Here is a 21,086-nt window from a genome sequence, read left to right as displayed (position 1 = left end):
ATTATTATTATTATTATTATTATTATTATTATTATTATTATTATTATTATTATTATTTCTGATTGTTTATGCAATTACTGTATAGTGTAACAATTTATTACTGACATTGTTTTCTTTTTACAATGCTGTATTCAGAGAGAGAAGACTTACAGTATGTGTGATGTATTTGGACAGAAAAACCTGATCTGTCTGAGAGATCAATTGATTGGTAGGTCACATTGTGTGACTGGTATTCCAACTCCAAACCCCAAACGACTCACTAAGATTATGAAAATTAAGGCTTTAATGTTTTATCTTCAGTCGCCCATTGTAAGTATTTTGCAGTAGTTTTACATTTGCATTTAATTATTTATTTTTATTATATAGCACTCATCTTACTGACTGCAGACACAGAACGGTGAAGTGTGAATGACTATGAAATTTGTTGCGAGTGTAGATAGACAGGATTTTGTTTGTTTTAAGTGCTTTTGACAGAAAATCAATCATCCACCTTAATAAAAAGATAGCCGTGTGACGGGTGACACCTCACCACCACACTAGTTTGAATGGAATGCGACAATATGTTTTTTGGTTTTTATGGTGTCTGAAGTGCCAATCCTGCCACCAACCCCCAAATTTTACCTGCAGATTGAAGGACCTGCTTGCAGGCCTGGTGTTTGTGTATCTGTGTGTCTGTCTGCTTGCTATGTCTCTGTCTTTCCAACAGATGGTGCATCTCAAACATTTGTAGTAATAAAATGATTGCATTTGTCATTCCAACAGATGGTGCATCACAAGCATTAACACCTCTTTTACAAATCTCATATCATATCGTATGCAGTGTTAACATTTGTGATGTTTCCTCTGTTGGAATGACAAAGGTGATGCGTTTTATTACTACAATGTTTGTGATGCACCATTTGTTGGAATGACAGGGACATAGCAAATGAGCGGACTCACTGACAGATGTACAGACACTTATCCTTTTACTAAGATAAATGCGGACATATCTTGACATATCATAACAGCATCTATCTATAAAGTTGATTTAGTTGAAAAGAGAGTGAACATTTGACTGTGCAATAATTTATTTGATGAAAAATTAACAGACACTGCATACCATTCCCATCTGTAGAAAAAGTAAGTCCACACTTGGCTCATAGAGCTAATAGTGCCCCCTCAGGTTGGCATCTCCTCTACCTGTCTAGCAGTCTCTGACATTGACTGGCGGAAGGTTCTTGCCACTCCTCCTTTCAGAATTATTTCAGTTATGTGATATTTGAGGGGTGTCTTGTGTGCACAGCCTGTTTCAAATCACCCCCCACCACAGAGTCTTAGAGCGGGGCTTGGACTTGCCACATTCTAGAACCCTCCATTTCATTATTTTCCGTGGTTGCTTGTTGGACTTACTGGTATGTTTGGGGTCATAATCATGTTGCAAGGACCACTTTCAGTTGAGCTTCAGTCTTCTGGCAGGTGGTCCCACATTGTCCTCAATGAAACATTCCTGTTGGATTCAATGATGGTGAGCCCATTCAATCGATCTATCTATCTATCTATCTATCTATCTATCTATCTATCTATCTATCTATCTATCTATCTATCTATCTATCTATCTATCTATCTATCTATCTATCTATCTATCTATCTATCTATCTATCTATCTATCTATCTATCTATCTATCTATCTATCTATCTATCTATCTATCTATCTATCTATCTATCTATCTATCTATCTATGATACCTCACAGCATCCCCTGACCTTTTCCACCTTCATATATCTTACAGTTTCTTTCAGGTTCTTCTGGTTAAATGCTGTCTTTGCTTTTTGCCAAAACTCTTCCTGCTACTCTGTCCTCGTAATGCTATCTTTGCCCCGTCGGTTCCTCGAGTCCAGGTATTGATGACCACACTTTAGTCTTGCCCTGGTATTCCCCCTGGCACACCTTCCAGGTAGATGTCATTTGTGCAGCCTTTTTTTTTCTAATGGTAATTCTAAAGGCGTCACTTTAATTACTGAGGACCTGCTTAGAAGGCGCGTCCAATGAACGCTGAGAAAGCATAGCGGCTTTCTCTCACATGTCGATAGTAAACAGAGACTCTAGCGTCACTTGGCGTTTCGACTTTTATCACACTGCGCCCCCCGACTTTTTTGCTGGTACTGCAACTCGCGCACGCGTCGAGTTAATTTCTGAGGGCCTGCTCAGAGGCCGCGTCAAATAAACGCTGGGAAAGCGTGACAGCCATGATGCGCTCGCATACATGTTCTGAGCATGAAGTAGCCTATAAACGAGCCCTAACGCAACGCGTGCACGAGTTGCAGTCCAGCAAGTAGTCGGGTTAGCGCAGTGTGATAAAAATCGGAATGTGACGTCACATTCTCTGTCAACTATCGACATATGACAGAAAGCTGCTTTACGGATCCTACGGGATTGTTGTGTGCGCTCCGATGTTTGATGAATGTTTCGATGTGGTGAAGCAAAATGCCGACGTACAGATGCATTCGTGATGTTTTTTTTATTCAAGTGTCGCATATTCTCGATCGTAATGACCCGAAACATTTTAAAAGTCTGACACACCGTCTTTAGTACCGTCTTCTTATCAGAATATGTATGGCAGTGTATTTGAGCCACAGAGAATGAAAATAAAGACACGGTGAAAAGGTCTGTTTTGTGATTTAAAGTGAAAATTTTATTTTAATCATTAAAGCAGACCGTCGTAAACCCAGTGCTTCTGGGACATCCTCCTGCTTTGACAGCAGCGGAAAACAGCAATGGATCACCACACAGAACACGTTGAATGTATGATATTCCAACTCTTTGCACATTTAGGATCCTAAGATTTATAGTTTATCACTTTCATGATGAAATGCATAAAAATCTTTGTTAATTTCGTTTACATAATGAATAGTGTTAATAATTACACACACGGGGGTGACACGGTGGCAGAGCGGTAGCACTGCTGTCTCGCAAGGAGTCACATCACTGGTGTTCCCTCCCTGGAGTTTTCATGTTTTCCTGCTGGGTTTCCACAGTGAGCTCCGGTTTCCTTCCAAAGACATGCAGGTTTGGTGGCACTAAAATGACGCCAGTGTGTGTATGTAAGTGATTGTATTCACCTTGCGATGAGCTGAGGCCCCGTCTGTATCTCATGCCCAGTGCTTTATGGAATGGACACCATGGGGGGAGTGTGCGCTGAAGCTGTACAAGGCGGGCGTCGAATAAATGAACAAGACATCAAAAATATTTTTTTACATTTATATTTCAAATTTAAAATTGCAAGTACGTAATCACAACGAATGCATTATAACTAAAATTAAAATAAAACATTTCTAAGGCATATCTAATGACTAACTGACGAGTGGCGCCGCTGCTGCTGCTTTTATAGTCGTGTATTTTCAGTCCAGAAAGTTCGAGACGTATCGGTATCTGTCACGTATATTCGAGTAACAGTAGATCAGGTGATAATGCGGCGCGACTGCACCACATTGGCGGGTAGCCAATATTGCTAAATTGAGTTCAATAATTTACTGCGTATTGGGTTATTTTCATGATACAACTAACAGCGGTATAATATTTGTCTCGCGCAGATTGACTTTATTGGTGTCCTCGTTTACGAGATTTTTAAAAACTAAAACATAGTTAATCGTTTCTTTACATAAAAAAAAATATTAAATAAGAATAAATAATTTAGGGATTAGAATTACTACCAAAAACCACTACCAAAAACCACACAAGGCATTTTAACTGTTACTAAAGCACTTTAAAAAAAAATTGCAAATATTTCATCGAAGTTAGACGAACACATTCACATCTTATGGAAGTAAAAATGATAGGATTCTGCGACATCGCACGAGTATCATAACCTTCTTAGTTGTATCAGGGGTTATTCTCATCTATTTTATATTATGCAGGGGGCGCAGAATTATTCCAGGTAGAAAAGGGGGGTGTTTGCGAAAAACGAAAGTTTGACAACCGCTGCCGTAATGAGATCTCGCACTGCCACCTAGTGGAATCTTCCAGATTTACGTAAAGTACGCGCCAAGTATAAACAGGACAACGCATGCGTAGCAGAAGACTACGGCTGGAGCAGGCGTTGCGGCCCGTGAAGTATAAACCCGGCCTTATTAGCCGCCAGGGTCAGACAAGATCCTCTCCTCGTGATGTTCTGATCGTTTGCACTCTGATTTGAGGTAGTTGAGTTGGTGATACAGTAAATGGATTGCTGCGCTTACTTTCTCCAAGTGTGCAGTTTGCATTTATTTTTATTTAAATTATTCAATGGACTACAGAAGGTAAACCTGGCCTGATGCTTGTTGTGCTCTGTAGAGCTATAAATAAAATGAAGGAATGTCAAAAGAAGAACAAATATTTCATGGGGTCCAGTCATGTCATGTCAATTTTGTAACCCCCTTAAACCAGGCCAGGGTCACAGGGGGTGGGGAGAAGTATAGGGCAGGGTGGTGGGCTGAAGACTATCTCCATCAGCATGGGGTGCAAGGCAGGAACAGACCCCAGGACAGGAGACCAGGAGACACACGCAAACTGGGAATAATGGGGGGCACTAACGTTTTCACATGGCTGCATAGAAGAAGATAGGCTGAGCCATATTATTTTGGTAGCTTCACCTTAATTATCCATCCATCCAACCATCCATTATGCAACGTGCTGTATTCTAACTACAGGGTTATGGGGGTCTGCTGGAGCCAATCCCAGCCAACACTGGGCGCAAAGCAGGAAACAAACCCCGGGCAGGACGCAAGCCCACTGCAGTCACCTTAATTAGAGAATCCCAAACGTTTTATTTTTTCCCTCTCTATTTCTTTATTTTCACAGACACCACCAAAGGAATGTGGTCAGCTACTGGAAGGCAAACCCAACAGAATTAAAGGTGGGTGGAGTCAACAGAATTTGTATTTAAGTGTATTTTAAGTTTTATTGTCCTGTTTTGAATGACTACTTGTTGTCCTTTAAACGTCCCTCAGTTCCTTGTGTTTATGTGGGTGGAGGTCAAAGGAGGAGGGGCCTCAATGACATCACCAGTTCTGAGCCCCTCCCACTGCCTATTTAAGAGTCCACTAAGCTGGCATCAGTTGATCTTAGTGTTTGGAGTGTGACCACTAGGGCCGACTCAGAGCCTCAAACCCCCAAAGTCCTGGGTTTAACTATATATTTCTTTATTTAATAAAATACTTTTTTTTCCAGCTTCTTCTCCAGTTCAATCCACCCCACATTTCTATCACTCTTTCTTTCTCTCTCCCTTTTATGTCTTCCACTCCTCTCCTGGTCAGCTTTGTCCTTCTTCACTCCTGATTCTGAATCACATTGATGAGTCACTTCTGGTACCATCATCTCGCACCCAAGAAGAAATTAGGGGTTAGGCCTAAACTCCACCTGACCTCTTCCTCCTCCCAACAGCACCCTCTAGTGGCTGCCCCAAAATACTCCACCAGAACGGATGTTGCACCAGACTGCCACCTAGTGGACTGCAAAGGAGCACATGACCAGGGGAGGAGGTAGTCATCCATCCATTATGGCAATGTCCCAACCCGGAAAGAGAATAGGATCCTTCCCATCCATAATGAATGTCCATCCCGCTTAAGCCTGGTTAAGGAATGCCAACCATCCCAGTTCAGATGCCAGGAGTTATCGCCAGTATTGTTATTTTCTTTGGAGAGTTCAAGTTTCTCTGACCTTCTTGCTTCTCTTTAACTCTTTTTTGTTTTCTTTCTTTTCTCCTGGGCTGAATACATTTCCAAAAACTAACTTTTGAAAAAAAGAACACAAAGCAATTGTTTAACATATCCATCCAGCTATATCCTAACTACAGGGTCACGGGAGCCAATCCCAGCAAACACAGGGTGCAAGGCAGGAAACAAACCCCGGGCAGGGCACCAGCCCACTGCAGGGCACACACACACACACACCAAGCGCACAATTTAGGATCACCAATGCACCTCACCTGCCTGTCTTTGGACTGTGGGAGGAAACCCACGCAGACACGGGGAGAACACGCAAACTCCACGCAGGGAGGACCCGGGAAACAAACCCAGGTCTCCTAACTGCAAGGCAGCAGTGCTACCCACTGTGCCACTGTTCTGCCCATGCTTTCATTTGAATTTTTGTAATGTGAATTTCCCCTTGAGATTAATAAAGTATCTATCTATCTATCTATCATATAATCCACACATTATCCAACGTGCTATATCCTAACTACAGGGTCACAGGGGTCTGTTGGAGCCAATCTCAGCCAACACCGGGTGCAAGGCAGGAAACAAACCCCGGGCAGGGCGCACACACACCCCCAGCACACACTAGGGACAATTTAGGATCGCCAGTTCACTTAACCAGCATGTCTTTGGACTGTGGGAGGAAACCCACGCAGACACGGGGAGAACACGCAAACTCCACGCAGGGAGGACCCGGGAAGCGAACCCAGGTCTACTAACTGCAAGGCAGCAGTGCTACCCACTGCGCCACTGTGCTGCCCATGCTTTCATTTGAATTTTTGTAATGTGAATTTCCCCTTGGGATTAATAAAGTATCTATCTATCTATCTATCTATCTATCTATCTATCTATCTATCTATCTATCTATCTATCATGTAATCCACCCATCATCCAACGTGCTATATCCTAACTACAGGGTCACAGGGGTCTGCTGGAGCCAATCTCAGCCAACACCGGGTGCAAGGCAGGAAACAAACCCCGGGCAGGGCGCACACACACCCCCAGCACACACTTGGGGCAATTTAGGATCGCCAGTTCACCTAACCAGCATGTCTTTGGACTGTGGGAGGAAACCCACGCAGACACGGGGAGAACACGCAAACTCCACGCAGGGAGGACCTGGGAAGCGAACCCAGGTCTCCTAACTGCGAGGCAGCAGCACTACCCACTACGCCACCGTGCTGCCCATTTAACATATTAAATCAGCAAAAAATATTTACTTTTGAGAAATGTTACCGTCTTGAGCCTGCATACTATATGATTTCACATACTTTTTACACAGCAACGTCTGATGCATTGCCACATCGCACTGGTGCCTCCTTTTCAATTGTCTGTTGCTGCACACAGCACAGTCAGGTTTGTAATTTTTGTCCTCATATGTTGCAGGAAAGTCACCCGTTTGACATTGTGCCATGCCACTGCCACCAAGTTATCCTCCCGCATGAAAACCGGATTGTCACCTCTTTTCATCTTCAGCTCCTGTTCGCCCTCACTGTTCCCCAAGCTCCAATTCCCCTGCTCCGTAGCTCCATGAACAGTTCTGGTGATGTATAAAAATCAATCAAATGTACACAACATGGCTGCCCTGAAGCAGCTCCAGCACAACCTGACTTGTCAAGGGACAGTTCTCCTCTCTTTGTTCCTGTATATGTAGAGAAAAGCCAAGCAAAATGACACCTTTTATTGGCTAACTAAAAAGATTACAATATGCAAGCTTTCGAGGCAACTCAGGCCCCTTCTTCAGGCATTATTACATCATTACATCTCAGCCTGAAGAAGGGGCCTGAGTTGCCTCAAAGCTTATATATGTAATCTTTTAGTTAGCCAATAAAAGGTGTCATTTTGCTTGGCTTTCCTCTACATTCATAATGGCCAACATGGTACAACAACCTAGTACTTCCTGTATATGTGATTACTTTCAGGCAGAAACCAGCGTTTGCTTCTGCCAGTACAAAATCCTTTATGCCACACTTTGTGGGCTTGTCTGGCACATATTGGCGTCCCTTGTATTTTATCATTGATTCATCCACAGACAAATCTCAACCAGGCTGATATATCTGTTTATATGTCGGTTCCACGATGTCAAGCAGGGGCTGAACTTTATACGTGGGGTTATAGCCCGGCTCACCCCTTGGGATTTGCTTCTGGTTATCACAGAAGTGAATAAAGCTTTGCAGCAGCACGTTGTACCGATCATCACGCGGTATAACCTTTCCAAAGCCACCAGGGGTTCAAAGCACGTTTGGACCAATGCTCCCTGAAGTTACATCACCAGTCCAGTCCCATCTCTATTTGTAATGCCGCAATGCCCGTCATCTCGTCTTTTGTTGTGGGTTTCCACTTTGAAAAACGAGAATGCGGTTCAAGGGCAGCCCGAGATTCAAAAGATTGCTCTGCATACCCGCTTGTCTCGTCTGACTTTAGCAGCCTGAAGTTGTCCAGCGGCTGGTAATCCGCCGTGTCCAACAGCAAGCCATGCCGTCTTGTGAAGTCCGGTAGCCAGCTTGGCTCCCACGGATCGATGTCTGGGTATTCCTCCCAGACGAAACTTTGCCGTAGGTGCGTCGGCTGCGCGAATACGCTCAGCAGGGGTGGCATCGGCTGGTGTCCGATCAGCTGATGCCAGTTCCTCGCTCTCCTGCTTGATCTCCTGACCAATGTCGTCAAAATCAGATTCTGAAAAATCAGATTTATGCACAAAGCATCATCTGCTGAGTATTTTCTTTTCTGCCCTCGCTTCGCTCCCTCGTGAGATGTCGATGCCATCTTGCCTTTATTTACATTTCGTAACTCACGCACACGCAAGGATTCGATGGCAAGTCGATGAGTCTAACAGTCCTCCGAGCAGAGAGGGAATGCCTGCGACGTAACGGTGAGTTTTGTCACCATTAACAGCCGATTGTTGTCCTCTACCCCTGGATGTCGACTTTTGTCGAAATGTGCCCTCAACCCTTCCTGTCGACAAAAGTCGACATCCGCCCTCAAAGAGTTAAGGGTTACACTTCTGGATTATCAGGTTTTGGGAGTTGTTGGCCTTGCAGGCCACTCACTTCTGCCTTTTTTTTTTGAGAATTTTTTGTCAAACAAATCCTTTATTTACAAAGAGTTTGGTTTGGCCTTTGCTGCACAAGGCAGGGGTTTACAGTCATCCTCCCTCTTGTGAGGTTTTATTTGTTATATTTTGGGACACTTTGCCAGCTTCCCATGTTTGGAGCCTGCTAAAGAAAGAAGACCGTTCAGTCCATCAAGCTTATAGGTAAGGTGTCTGGTCATAATTTGGAGCAAACTGGACTGGGCCAAGTTTGTGGTTATATTGTGGAGGTCTCACACCCACTTCACATATTCCATATGTATGCACTGTATGTACGTCTATGTGAAATATCCATTTCTGTGTTGAAAGGAACTCACTTGAAACGAAGAGGGGCCCCCATGTTACCTTCATCTGATCCTGACTTGTAAAGGAACATTCTGCACTTCTCTTTGCAAGCCCTGAATTTCTTATGTTGTTGTTCAGATGTGCATTAAAAATAAACCATAGAGGACCACCAATCCGCCCCCCATTGGCATCACTTTAACAAAATGACAGATGAGGTATCTGTGAGAATCTGCTCTGTCCGTCTTCGAATCTTCTTGTCCCCACTATAGGAGGTGGTGGGGGGGGTTTGGTTGTCTGGCCAATGAGGACACAGTCACCCCTTCAGATCTGCTGAGGATTTGTCCCATGACCCATAGCCCAAGAGGGTGTGAAGAAGGACAGTGGTCTTGGGTTCAAGATACAAAGAAGACTGACAGCTGGTTCCCCCTTTTCACCTTCTGGGTTATAAAAATAGTTTGGGCTCTAGTGAACCCCGAAAGAGGTGGGGAGTGGGGTATAGCAAAGCATATTCTTAACGTTGCTGATTTGCATATATGAAAAGGAGAATCGTATGCATATATAAAAGTAAGCATTATAACCTGGTGCACGTTAGTAGAGATGAGAAGATGATACAGAAGCGTCGAAGCTTGTGCCAGTCAATCTGAAGCGCTGTAAGTCGAATCACTGTGTCAAAACACCGCTGTCACGTGAGCCGTGACGTTTGAAGCTCTGAACGTCATCAGCGCTTCACAGCGCGCTTCATTGGTTTGACAGCTTCGGCGCTAAATGAACAGGTAGTCTGTTTCTATAAAATGCTTCATACTCATTCAACAGTGTTGGGTTGTGGGAGATTTGGAGAGCTTTGGTGACTGACAGATGGCGACTTACAGCGGAAAACGGCGTTCAAAAGTTTGGGGGAACTCAAACCACAAAATAAGCTAGGATATGTTGCCTCCTTATGGTCTACATTTCATGATCTGATTAGAATCGTATTCTAGCACTGTTCAATGAAATAAAATAATCGTGTCTCAATTATACAATACTGTGTGGGTGCGGTGTTTGCTGTGCACGCAACGGGAGCAGACGACACGTCATCCGTGTTGAGACAGCCGCAGCAGGAAAAATCCCCGGTGTGTCTTTTTAGTCCAGTGTTTCGGAATCAAACTTTAATGTTTAATAATTGTGTATTCATTAAATAGTATAAATGGACAAGTACCTAAGCAGAATAAAATGAACACAGACTTTTCCGACCTTTTACTGCTGACACAGCTAGTGCCGCTTCACTTGTGCTCTTGATTTCTTGCCTTGACCTCAGATAACCACCAGATGTCGCTGTTCATACATGGCGCTGAGGCTTCAAAGCTTCGAGTCATTTTCGGCACAGATAGAACGAAAGCCTCAAAGCTTCACGAGGCTTCATTTTCCCATCACTATTAGTAAGTAGTATAGTCAGTCAGTCATCATCCAACCCGCAGGGTCACGGGGGTCTGCTGGAGCCAATCCCAGCCAACACAGGGCGCAAGGCAGGAACAAATCCCCGGGCAGAGCGCACACACACACACACACACACACTAGGGATAATATAGGATCGCCAATGCACCTAAACTGCACGCAGACACGGGGAGAACATGCAAACTTTACGCAGGAAGGACCTCGGAAGTGAAACCACGTGTAGTACATACAGAAAGCAACTGTCAAAAATATGATTGATAACTTTAAGCCCCGCCCCAAATATGATGGATTACATTAAGCCCCGCCCCAATATGAAAATATGATTTCTGAAAATATGAAATTATATGGAGATATGAACATATAATTTATGAAAATATGATTTATGTAAATATGAAACTATAAAAGTATGAAAATGTATTTATAAGCTATAAACTTAGGAAACGTGGGTTTATTTTATAAACACTAGGTTCAAAATTAATATTAAGAAATTAAATATACACTTATCTTGCCGTCATAGCTATGCCTATGTGTAACTTTCTGAAAATATTCACACAACTGCGCTTATAAACTCACGACACACACGACCTCATTTTATAAACATTAGATTCAAAATTAATAGTTTTGTAGTACATACAGAAAGCAACTGTCAAAAATATGATTGATAACTTTAAGCCCCGCCCGAAATATGATGGATCACAATAAGCCCCGCCCCAAATATGAAAATATGATTTCAGAAAATATGAAATTATATGGAAATATGAACATATAATTTATGAAAATATGAAAACATAATTTATGTAAATATGAAACTATAAAAGTATGAAAATGTATTTATAAGCTATAAACTTAGGACACGTGGGCTTATTTTATAAACACTACGTTCAAAATGAATATTAAGAAATTAAATATACACTTATCTTGCCGTCATAGCTATGCCTATGTGTAAACTTTCTGAAAATATTCACAGACCTGCGCTAAAATATAAACTCACGACCTCATTTTATAAACACTAGATTCAAAACTAATATTATAAAATTAAATATACACTTATCCTGCATGCAAATCCACGCATATGTGCGACTGCATAAAAACGCTATAAAATATTCACACACCCGCTCTAAGTTATAAACTAATAGTAAGAAAATAAATATACAATTATCTGGCCGACCGTTTCTAAAAACGACATGGACTCCCTGCTCTACGCACTTATCTTTCCTGCACAGCCATAACGAAAAACGATTTTCACTCCCCCTCTAAGTTATAAGTTCACAACACGCGTCTTTATCTTTCCTGCACAGCCATAACTAAACTGATATTCACCCCCAGCCCCCTCAAACCAAACTAAGTTATAAGATCACGATACAGTCATAACTAAAAACTATTTTCTCTCCCCACTCTAAGTTATTAACTAATAGTAAGAAAATAAATATACAGTTTTTTAAAAACGTTATAAGTTGCATTAGAATCAAATGGAAGAAAATACATGGCCACTCCTAATGCCTGCGCGCCTCTTTGTAAATTTCTCCGGCTCAAAACAATTAAGCTAAAAGACTTGTTTTTCAATTACTTTCCCCAATGGAATGCGCCAAATATGATCGATCACGGCCTGTCTCTTTAATTTAATTACCATGCCGTAACAAGGCAGTGCCTTTCTGATTACATGATAATAATCTAAAATGCTTACCTGCTGTTTTAGGCCACCGCAATAACTTTCTGAAAATATTCACCCTCCCGTTCTAAGTTATAAACTAACGACACACACAACCTCGTTTTATAAACACTAGATTCAAAACTAATATTATAAAATTAAATATACACTTATCCTGCATGCAAAGCCACGCATATGTGTGACTTTCTAAAATATATTCACCCCGTTCTAAGTTATAAACTAATGACACACACGTCCTCATTTTATAAACACTAGATTCAAAATTAATATTCACTTGTCTTACCGTCATAGCTATTCCTATGTGTAAACCTTCTGAAAATATTCACACACAACCTCGTTTTATAAACACTAGATTCAAAATTAATATTATAAAATTAAATATACACCTATCCTGTATGCAAAGCCACGCATATGTGTGACTTTCTAAAATATATTCACTCCTAAAGTTCTAAGTTATAAACTCACCATACATGGCCTCATTTTATAAACACTAGATTCAAAATGAACATTAAGAAATTAAATACAGTATATACACGTCTTGCCGTCCTAGCTATGTGTAATCTGAACCGGAGGGGCACCAATGTATTGGGGAGGCGTATGTGTAGGCTAGTCGAGGATTGTTTAAACTAGGGAATGGGGGGGCAGGGAGTTTAGGACAGGCCAGGTTTAGATCTATACATGGAAGAACAAACAGTGGTGTAGAAATAAAAATGCATAGTAATGTAAATTTTAAGCAAACACGTAAAGGTAGAAGGATTAACACATTAAAAATAGCTTCTCTTAATGCTAGAAGTATCAAAAATAAGGTAAGTGAGTTGGAGTTGTATGTAGCAGAGCATAATTATGATATTATAGCAATAACGGAAACCTGGCTAAATAACAAAGATGGGGATGAGTGTAACATAGAGGGATACACATTATTAGGAAGGATAGACAGGACAGAAAAGGAGGTGGGGTTGCTGTTTATGCCAAACAGGAATTAAATGTAAGTCATCTTCAGTTGGATGATGAGCCCCATCTTAGTGAGGACATGTGGCTTCGCCTGGAAAATATTAGGGAAAAGGGTCTCATTTTAGGAGTGTGTTATAGACCACCCAATTCAGACAGTAATTTCAACACACATCTTTTTAGTAATATCAAAAAGGCAAGTTTACTGGGGATATTATAGTCATGGGGACTTTAATTATCCAAATATTAACTGGGATAACCTTACAGATGGAGGAGCACAAGAGCAGGAGTTTTTAGAAGTAATCAGCGACTGTTTTTAACACAGCATGTTAAAGCACCAACAAGGGGTGAAGCCTGTCTGGATTTAGTATTCTGTAATAATCAGGATAGAATTGAGGGTGTAGAGGTGATTGAACCACTAGGGTCAAGTGACCATAATGTAATACAATTCTCAGTATTTTGTAAGAGTACAGATGCAAAGACTAAAATTGTTAAGTTGAACTTTAGTAGGGCTAATTTTGAGCAGATGACAAAGTCTAAGTAGGATAGACTGGGATAAGCTTTTAAATGTGGAGACAGTCGAGGAGCAGTGGAACAGGTTTAAAATGTTTTACATGTAATGCAGGACAGATACATACCTAAATTTGGAAGTAATAGGAAACTAAAAAACTCCACGATGGATTAATAAAGATTTAAAAAGAAGTTGCAAAGGAAAAACTGCTGTATAAGGCATATAAGACTAATGACTGCAAAGAGAACCGTAGCGTATGAGAAATGAGGGCAACCATTAAGAAGGATATCAGAGAGGCTAAAAGACAGTTGGAGAGGAATATAGCAGATAAGGCGAAAGAAGACCCCAAGAGATTCTTTCAGTATTTTAGTAGTAAAAGAACAGTTAAGGAGGAGGTCAAGTTCATCAGGAATAGTAAAGGGAATTAAAAGATACAGACAATGAAATAGCAGATGCCCTAAACTTACATTTTTCTGAGGTGTTTACAAGTGAGCAAGTGGATAACCTCCAGAGGTAAACAACTACTAAGGAGGTACTGAGGGATTTGGAAATTGTAGAGGGAGAAGTGCTGCTCAGATTAAATAAGATGAAATCAAACAAATCACCAGGCCCAGATAATATTTATCCTCGTGTTCTTAAGGAGGCTAGTGAGTACATATATAAACCCTTGACACATATTTTTAGGAAGTCACTGTGCACTGGAGAGATTCCAAAGGACTGGAAAATGGCAAATATCATCCCATTATATAAAAAGGGTGACAGGGCAGATCCAAGCAACTATAGGCCAGTAAGCTTAACAAGCATCACAGGAAAATTAATGGAAGGAATTATTAAGGATAAGATTGAGCAACACATGACAAGGACAGGAGTTATTCTGAACAGTCAGCATGGGTTCAGAAGAGGGAGGTCGTGTTTTACTAACATGTTGGAATTCTATGAGGAGGCAACAAAAGGATACGATCAAAGTGGAGCTTATGATATTATTTATCTGGACTTTCAGAAAGCATTTGATAAGGTGCCACATGAGAGGTTGGGCATCAAGTTAAAAGAAGTGGGAGTTCAGGGTGATGTTTTTAGATGGGTGCAGAATTGGCTCAGACACAGGAAGCAGAGGGTGATGGTGCGAGGAACCTCATCAGAACTGGGCGATGTTAAGAGTGGTGTTCCACAGGGGTCAGTGCTAGGGCCGCTGCTATTTTTAATATATATAAATGATTTAGATAGGAATATAAGTAACAAGCTGGTTAAGTTTGCAGATGATACCAAGATAGGTGGATTAGCAGATAATTTGGAATCCGTTATATCATTACAGAAGGACTTGGATAGCATACAGGCTTGGGCAGATTTGTGGCAGATGAAATTTAATGTCAGTAAATGTAAAGTATTACACATAGGAAGTAAAAATATTAGGTTTGAATACACAATGGGCGGTCGGAAAATCGAGAGTACACCTTATGAGAAGGATTTAGGAGTCATAGTGGACTCTAAGCTATCAACTTCAACAGTGTTCAGAAGCCATTAAGAAGGCTAACAGAATGTTAGGTTATATAGCACGATCTGTGGAGTACAAGTCCAAGGAGGTTATGCTCAACCTTTATAATGCACTGGTGAGGCCTCATCTTGAGTACTGTGTGCAGTTTTGGTCTCCAGGCTACAAAAGGACATAGCAGCACTAGAAAAGGTCCAGAGAAGAGCGACTAGGCTGATTCCAGGTCTACAGGGGTTGAATTATGAGGAAAAATTAAAAGAGCTGAGCCTTTACAGTTTAAGCAAAAGAAGATTAAGAGGTGACATGAGTGAAGTGTTTAAAATTATGAAGGGAATTAGTCCAGTGGATCGAGACTTGTATTTTAAAATGAGCTCATCAAGAACACGGGGACACAGTTGGAAACTTGTTAAGGGTAAATTTCGCACAAACATTAATAAGTTTTTCTTTACACAAAGAACGATAGACACTTGGAATAAGCTACCAAGTAGTGTGGTAGACAGTAAGACGTTAGGGACTTTCAAAACTGGACTTGATGTTTTCTTGAAGGAAATAAGTGGACAGGACTGGCGAGCTTTGTTGGGCTGAATGGCCTGTTCTCGTCTAGATTGTTCTAATTCTAATTCTAATTCTTTCTGGAAATATTCACAGACCCTAATGCGCTAAGATATAAACTCACGACCTCATTTTATAAACACTTTTCATGCTTTTTAGTCATGTATAGTTCTGCGTAGCCGTAACTGTCTTAAAAACTCTATAAAGTGAAATATTCCCTTACCCGGCGCGTAAGACGAGTCCACGCAAGTGTGCCTCCTTTTATAAATCCGGGGAAATAAACTTTCTTTCACCGCCAGTAGGCATTTCGAGACCCAGGAAGCCCCCTGCCATGCGACCACATTTGGCCGCCAATTTTAAATGGGGAACAAACTTTCTTTCACAGGACACCTCTGGTGTTAAACTTCAGTTGATCAATAGCGAGAACCACGAAGCCCCCGGCCAGGCGACCACATTTGGCCGCCAGTTTTAAACGCTTGGAAAACAAACTTTAGTGTTAAAATATTTATTGTAACAATTCATGCTTTTTAATTTAATGAAATCGGAAAATCGTACGATTATTAAAAAAAAAAACCCACACCATTCAACGGGGTTTGAGAATAAAGAATATAAGCTGACTTTAAAATTCATAAGACCCTGCTCTTTGTTAACTCGTTAATCGGCTAAATGTCAAAGCCTTTTTACATACCTATGGTCTAAGAACAATATTATTAGACGAACTACTTCCTACTAACGATTCTCTCTTATGTACCAAAATGCACAATGAACTTTAAAAGCTCGCGAGAAAAGTTATTAAAAACCTCCGCGTTGAGCACAGCGGTTTCTTGCTGTCTATGGCACTTGATACAAAGTTATTTATATGCCGAGTACAAACACAGCTCTTTCTGATACTGTATTTCAGCCGCGTTAATCGTGTAAATGTCAAAATTGATCTTGTTTCATATGGTTTGCATGTACCCCCATTTATATCAACTTTAAAATACATGTGGGTACCTAAGAAACGATCTCTCGGTAAAACATAACGTTTACATGATTTAAGCCCTTTCCGATTGATATCATTCATATCCAACTTGACCCTATAATGCTGAAGTCACAAAAACATCACTAGATGCATAAAGCGAAATGTTAAAAAAAAAAAAAAATGTAGAGAACGTGTGCTCCCCAACTGTAAAGCCACGCCCTTTTCTACATGACCGTGACTTGTCACTTCACTGCTTTTGACAACCCCATGCTGCAGTGCACTATCCAGTTAATGGCAGGCTTACTGTCTCTCTGCTGGTGTGGTCAGGCTTTAGGGAAACGCCCGCCTCATTGTTAATACAGTAATCCCTCGCTATATCGCGCTTCGACTTTCGCAGCTTCACTCTATCGCGGATTTTAAATGTAAGCACATCTAAATATATATCACGGATTGTTCGCTGGTTCGCCGCTTTCTGCGGACACTGTGTCTTTTAATTTATGGTACTTGCTTCCTCAGTTTGTTTGCCCAGTTGATTTTATACAAGGGACGCTATTGGCGGATGGCTTAGAAGCTACCCAATCAGAGCATGTATTACATATTAACTAAAACTCCTCAATGCTATAAGATATGCTTCCCGTGTGGTGCTCGATTGTTTGCTTATCTCTGCCTCTCTCTCACCCCCTCTGACATTCTCTGCGCCTGACGGAGGAGATGTGAGCAGAGGGGCTGTCTGCACAGAAGCTGTTTGCCTATAGTGGATACGAACGCACCTCTAAGAAATGCCGGCCGCTTTATCGCGGTGCTTCCAAAAACACACTTATTGATTTTTTGATTGTTTGCTTTAATCTCGTGCGCTCTCTCTGACGTTCTCTGCGCCTGACGAGGAGATGTGAGCAGAGGGACTGTTTGCACAGAAGCTGTTTGCACAGAAGATACGTATGGCGTTATTTCAGTGCCACTATTCTGAGCGCACGTAAAAAAATATTGCAAGTGCAAGTGTTGCATTTTGAGGAGAAATTTATTTTGAGCCTACAAAAGCTGAATTTGAGTGAACAAAATTCATTGCTGCGTGCAAAAAATGTATTTCAGTGTTTGCACTTATCCATATACACACACACAATAGCACCCCCTCTCGCTCAGTTTTTTCATTTGCGCTTGCTCGCAATGTGTTGCTTGCGCTCACAACATTCTCTGCTGCAAGCGCTCAACTCTCTGTACACCGTTATAAGTGTGCCACAAAACCAACCAATCACAGACTTGGTTTCAAAAATTCTGATTGGCTCTTACGGTCTCCAATCAGCTCGCTAGCTGCTGCATTCCGGAAACAGTCCGAAATGTAGCTAAATCCAGCTAAACTCAATTAAACCCCAATTTGCGGATAATATCTTTAATTATTTTATTTTAAAATATATTATTTGTTAAGACTATCGTTGGTGTAGTATAATGTAGTTGCATTATACAACCATGCCAACTGACTCTCCAAATTATATTTGAGTAGCTCTCTTTTATGTCGTCGAATACTGAACAGCAGCACGAAAACAACATGTCCCGGCCACATGTAAGTAATATAAAATCATTTTGTACATTATTATTACATCTGCCATCTCTTCTTTGGCTGCAGAGTAAATCAAAACTCCCTCTATCTGCAAGAAGCGAGGCTGAGTGGACAGTGTTTCCGGTGTCCGGAATGCAGCAGCTAGCGAGCTGATTGGAGACCGTAAGAGCCAATCAGAATTTTTGAAACCAAGTCTGTGATTGGTTGGTTTTGTGGCACACTTATAACGGTGTACAGAGAGTTGAGCGCTCGCAGCAGAGAATGTTGTGAGCTCAAGCAACACATTGCGAGCAAGCGCAAATGAAAAAACTGAGCGAGAGGGGGTGCTATTGTGTGTGTGTATATGGATAAGCGCAAACACTGAAATACATTTTTTGCACGCAGCAATGAATTTTGTTCACTCAAATTCAGCTTTTGTACGCTCAAAATAAATTTCTCTTCAAAATGCAACCCTTGCACTTGCAATCTTTTTTTACGTGCGCTCAATCTTTTTTTACGTGTGCTCAGAATAGTGGCACTGAAATAACGCCATAGATACTGACGCTCCTCTAAAAAATGCCGCGGCAAACTTAAAAGCACAAGTATTGATTTTTTGATTGTTTGCTTTACTTTGCGAGCGCCATCTCTCTCTCTCTCTCTCTGAAATTCTCTGCTCCTGAAGAGAAAAAGATATATTTGCATTCTTTTAATTGTGAGAAAGAACTGTCATCTCTGTCTTGTCATGAAGCGCAGTTTAAACTTTTGACTAAAATGTGTTATTTCATATCTAGAGGGCTCTAATAATGTTAACAGTGTGGGAGAGTTTCTAAGGGCTTAAAATATATAAAAATAACTACACAAACATATGGTTTCTACTTCACGGATTTTCACCTATCGCGGGGGGGTCTGGAACGCAACCCCCGGGATCGAGGAGGGATTACTGTAAATAAAAATTTAACCCGAAATGCATTGTCATTTAGATTCCAGCTATTATCACATTGTCACTCCATCCTTTTGCTGGATTGTACGCTATGGTCACATTTTGGTGCCTAAGCTTTAACACTTTATTTACTTATCACCTTTCTTTAACACAACATTATGGTGGTTGCATTTTCGGTCTCTAAAAAGCTATGTCTTAAATGTTATGTTTTCAAGTACACTATATTTTTGGTGGTAATTGTCACCTTAACTTTTCCTATATTATCCTGTATAATATTCCTAAATAGCACAATTCTGGCAAACCACAGAATAGATCTGAGAGAATGCCATGTTCAGGTCAACAATGTATTACAAAGTATGACCACTACACTGTAAAAAATAAATCTTGCATGTGTGAAAAATAATAATAAAAAATAGCTAACTATACGCAAAATAATCATTACCTTAATTAATAAAAATGGGTTTTACCCTTTTTCTTGACTATTTTAATTCTAATTCAATAAAAAAATTAAGAATAATGTTAACTTATTATTTTTCTTAAAATGTAAACATTTTTTATAACTTATTCTATGTAAAAAAAATATATATACTGTGAATTGAACACATTTAAGTTAAGTTAAATTTAATGACAGGGCACATTTCGATGTGAGAGGAAGTGCCGTGTCATTACATTGATTTCCTGGTCTTTACAACAACGCATTCAGCTTTAACGCTTATCCATAATAAGAGCTAATTTACTATGAATGTGTAAGTATAAAGCATATAAATTCCGTAATGAATAACTAGTATTTCATCTCATAGTTACAGATGTAAGCATTTGTTATTTTCACAAAACTTTCCTTCGTGTGGGAAACATGGCGGCAAGGTAGCGCTTTCTAACAACTTACCTCGTTGGTTTGCTTTAAAAAGCAAGTACATTTCTCGGATAGTTACGTATGTTCATAAGTTTTCTTTTATCGTTTAAAACTTTTATTTTACACAGAAAAAGAAAATGACAATAAGTTTGAGAACGCTATGGCTTTTGTCCTAAACTACGACCTGTAAACAACATGTAAAGACGTTTGCCTAACCGTCATGTTATTATTTGACCTCTTATTTAATTCGTGTTCTACAGAGGCCATGTATTTTCTGGTTAATTTTTAGCACTGATTTATTTAGTGATGTTTGATTTCCTATGTCCTATTATTTTATTTCAGGATTTTCGCTATCGCATACTGAAAAGTAGTGAAAAGGCGGCCATTCATTTAAGAGGACGTGTTGGCGTAAATGCAGGACGTGTTTAAAGAGCGGCACGTGCCTGCCGCAGGATTTCACTCTTTCACTCTCTGTTTCCTTCCCGTTTACCACTCATTCCTGGGACATTATTTGATTGAGATATACTTTTTGAAGAAAGTTTAAAAAAAGAAAAGACAATTTTCATTGACATTTGAATGTTAGTAATTCAGTAAAAACGATCCTCAGACATTTGATTTAACTTTAATTTGAAAATATAACTCCGTTGTTGTGACTATCTCCATTCATCCATTTTCTAACCCGCTGAATCCGAATACAGGGTCACGGGGGTCTGCTGGAGCCAATCCCAGCCCACACAGGGCACAAGGCAGGAACCAATCCTGGGCAGGGTGCCAACCCACCGCAGGACACACACACCAAGCACACACGAGGGCCAATTTAGAATCGCCAATCCACCTGACCTGCATGTCTTTGGATTGTGGGAGGAAACCCACGCAGACACGGGGAGAACATGCAAACTCCACGCAGGGAGGACCAGGGAAGTTTAACCGGATCTCCTAACTGCGAGGCAGCAGCGCTACCACTGCGCCACCGTGCCGCCCGACTATCTCAGTATGTTCAAATAAATAAAGATATATGGATTTTTAGCATGTATTTGTTAAGTCATTACTGTCCAGCGTTGCATTCTCACTTTTTTTGAGTACTTTAATTCAAATGAAAATCAGAGTAAAATGA

At 40.7% G+C, this 21,086-nt stretch overlaps 1 protein-coding gene across 1 annotated transcript in view; it reads left to right on the top strand.

The window, feature by feature from the left end:
* Positions 1 to 72: 72 nt before the first annotated feature.
* LOC120528280 (zinc finger protein 501-like) overlaps positions 73 to 21,086 on the top strand; it is a 68,481-nt gene continuing 47,467 nt past the window's right edge. The window contains exons 1-2 of the mRNA XM_039752411.1: positions 73 to 309; positions 4,816 to 4,870. The gene's annotated coding sequence lies outside the window, so the exon portion shown is untranslated. The remainder of the gene's footprint in view (positions 310 to 4,815; positions 4,871 to 21,086) is intronic.

This window comes from Polypterus senegalus, chromosome 4 (genome assembly GCF_016835505.1).
Source record: "Polypterus senegalus isolate Bchr_013 chromosome 4, ASM1683550v1, whole genome shotgun sequence".
NCBI classification, from domain to species: Eukaryota; Metazoa; Chordata; class Cladistia; order Polypteriformes; family Polypteridae; genus Polypterus; species Polypterus senegalus.
This window is presented reverse-complemented; position numbering and strand designations above follow the sequence as displayed.